Here is a 3,806-nt window from a genome sequence, read left to right on the forward strand (position 1 = left end):
CAAACTCTGTCTTAGACAATGAAGGACATTATTTGTATGCTTTGAAAGAAGGCACGCTTTTTTGCTGAAATGAGCCAGATCACTGATACCTGGCTGTATGCTCCATGGCCAGCAGGCCAAAAGGAATTCTTTGAATGTTCTGAATATTTTGATCATACCACCTATCAGTGAGCACTCACCTAAGGACAGCCATGGAAATGAGCCTCATTCTGCATGTCAACTCCGCTCTATTGATAGTGACTCCCAGGTTGAGTTTTCTGGAAGCAAACCTGGAGATGGAGTTCGATGTAGGAGATATCTGTTAGAGATCAACACCTGTGAAGGGAGAAGCAGAATTGGGCACAAGGAGAAGACAAAATGCAATGCAAGTCTGACAAAGTCATGGCCACCCTGGAGGGGAGCTCTGGAGCCAGTTTCAGTATTTCCCGTCAGAGCTGCCCAACAATAGGCTGGAACAGCTGGGTCTTTATAACCCGCCTCCCTTAGCATACACCGTGCCCAGTCACTCGGGGAAGGCTGTCCCTGGAAGTGTACGACATTCAGTCATGGGGTACACTGCAGCTGAGGCTGACCTCGAAGGCACTAATAGCTGGACTGTCTGCTGACCACTCTCCCTACAGCTGAACAGCAAGTCCTGCATTGAAATGAAATCTGGGTCACACACCCCAGTGTGTACCACAGGCTGTGTCCACACTCAGCAAAACAGTGTGCTACAATCCATTCGCAATATTTGCTGTGGTCCATGTGCAAAATGGCAGCATCTGTGCCAGACGTCCTGCATTAGAAACAGGGGCCAATGGGTAAGGCCCATAATTGCACTATCCCGGTGATGCCCCACAATCAACAGGGTCTGGAAGAAAACCAAAAAGCAGGTAAGCCAAGGAGGAATGGCAACGGCCTGCCACCTAGTTAACTATCCATTGGGCTAGATTAAAAATGGAAGTGTTCCTTTGGTTTCTGATAAGAAACTGCCCACCTTTATTTTGTTTATTCCACATTCACTCACTAGGTACCCACAATGTGCCAGATGTGGAGCTTGACATTGGAACACAGCCGAGTAGAGTGAGCCATAAGTAATAGGTGATTTCAGCCCTGAAGTTGTCAGGCTGGTATTTCTTACCTGATGGATTTGGTTTTTACCCAGTTAATTACATTTGCACCTTCAGCCCATGGGCTTTTTCAGTCTTTACAGCCCTAGCTAGAGGAGTCCAGCACTACAATAATGAGCACTTGGGATTCCACCTATCCCTCTCTCTGTTAAGTATAGACTAACTTCGACTTTGGAAGTCAGGTAGGAAGAGAGTTTATTGTCACATTTACATTATTTCTGAGGATTAGATTAAAACGGTCCAAATCTGCCTGAGGACAGAATGAATGTGCTGGTAGGAACACGTTTGAAGATTCCAGTGTATTCTGTGAGGAGCTATAGCAGTAATAGTACTAGCGGCTGTGGTTATTATTATAATAAATGTAATTAATGATTTTTTTCAAACACTGTGGGTTGTATATTTTGCTAATAATTTTATATAATTATCAATTATTAGAGAGTTCCATATTGACATTTTAAAATTATAAGGATGAGAGAGATTTTTTAAAAACTTAATTGATTCTCTTTATCCACAATTACCTATCAGGTAGGTTGGTGTCTTTTAAGATGCTTCATTATGTTAAATATAGAATTGTTTAAACCTAATGTTATTGTTCACTACAGTAAATACAAGCTAAATTTCTTTCAGGTCCAATGGGATGTCTGGACCGGCCCTACATCCATGTATACTTGTAGCAATGTGTGCAATATATCAAGAACATAATAGAACTGCCAATTTTTCCTATTTAAAGCCATCCACAGAGAGCTTAGATGATGAGCTAACAAAATGAGATGTCATTAATTACATTCCTAGGTAATTTTGATCCAAAAGAGATCATTTTGCTTTTTCCAACTGAAATTAAATCATTTATTATAGAGGAAGGAGTATAATTTTGGAGCTGGGCAAACTATTAGGTAGCAATACTGAATGGAAGCTATTATACATATGCCCTGGTCCACAGTTGCTTAGACATTGGCTGGTGAAAATATGCCTGTTTGGTCCAAGGAGGCTTCTTAATGAGGAAAAACATAATGGTTTTTTTTTAATTATTTAGCTCAGATTCTATACAGTCAACTAGATTTCCTCTTGGCTTCAATAAAATAATTCTAATCATTATTGTTGCTCCACAAAGGAAAGAGCTGCCTAGAAGGTAGTGAGTTCCCCATCCTGAAGATATGTAAGCAGACCCAGGATCAGCACTGGAAATGTTGTAGGGGAAATTCATCTCAATCAGTCTATCAGACAAGGATTTGACTAGGAATATTTCAAAGGTAATTTATTTATTAAATATTGGTTGGGCCCTTTGCTTGGGCCAGGCACTATGGCATGAAACTTTGGGTGAGTCACAGCTCCTGTCTTCAAGCAAAATATGTTCTAGTAATTCCTTTTAACTTCGAGATTCCATAACTTTATCTTAACAAAATTTATATCGGATCTCTCTTTTTCACCTTTTAAATATTTTGGGGGACGTTCAATCTTTTAATAACGTTTATATGTCAGTGTTTTTTTTTAAATATAGAGAGAAATACAGGAAGATATCATCTCACCTTTCTTTCTGGTATCAACTAGCTATTGCTGCATAACGACACAGTGGCTCTGAATTAGTATTTATTGTTATAGTTCACATGTTTGCAGGCCAGCTAAAGGATGGATGATCAGGGCTGGCCTGAGTCAGGCGGTTCTGCTCATCTGGGCTAGACTCATGTATATGCAGGCTGGCTGTGGGTTTTGCTCTGGGCTGGGTGTGGACGGGGCAGCTCCAGACAGTATGTAGACAAGGACTGGGTGGAGCGATTGAAACACTGCCACAGTTTTCTCCCCTCTGTACCGTAAGGAAATTTGGGACCAGCATAGGAGAGCCTTATTGCATAGATATGAAAGGGAAGGTCTCACTCTTGCAGATAAAGCTCACTGGACCCCACCTCCAGCCCCCCACCATCCACATTCCTCACAGAGAGAGTAGGACTTAGCCAACAAAAGGATGCCATGTTTCCCTGGCCCCAAGACCTGTGGAGGCGCTGACCGGGTATGGAATAAGGCTCCTCTGTGTCTGGAACCGAGAGACCAAGGCAAGGCCTGTTGTCAGACAGATCTGATGGCCTGCCTCACTACACCATCAATCCATATGGGGCGCCTCCACCCCTGCCTCAGAAAGGTCTATAGCTACTCCCCTCCAGCCCCAAAGCAGAGAAAAATGACAAGAAACCCAAGGGCCCCAAGAATCTAAGAGAGCCAAGGACCATGAGGAAGAAGGAATATTGATAACATAATCAGAACAGACCTCTACTGAAATGGAACTGTTGAGAGAGTCAGACAACAACTTCAATAAAAACAGAAACAAGATGACTTAGATTCATGTGTAATGGGCACCTGTGCACACCTTCCTCCCAACACACACACACACACACACACACACACACACACACACACCCCTTTCTGGAACTAAAAATATGATTTTAAAACTTAAAACATCAGTAGATAAGCTGAAACTGAAGGTGGTCAGTGGTGAGACTTGAATTAGTGACCCAGAAGATTAAGTGAAAGAAATCTCTGAAATAGCACAGTACAATTTGATGGGTTGGAAACCATGAGAGTAGAGAGAAGATAGTTAGCTGTTAAATCCTGGACATCTAAGAATCAGTTTCAAAATGAGAAAGAGATAAATGGAAGAACAATAATAATTATAAAAATCAAGGAATATCCCAAGCAGTAGACAGA

Source organism: Propithecus coquereli, unplaced genomic scaffold (genome assembly GCF_000956105.1).
Source record: "Propithecus coquereli isolate 6110/MARCELLA unplaced genomic scaffold, Pcoq_1.0 Scaffold1, whole genome shotgun sequence".
NCBI lineage: Eukaryota > Metazoa > Chordata > Mammalia > Primates > Indriidae > Propithecus > Propithecus coquereli.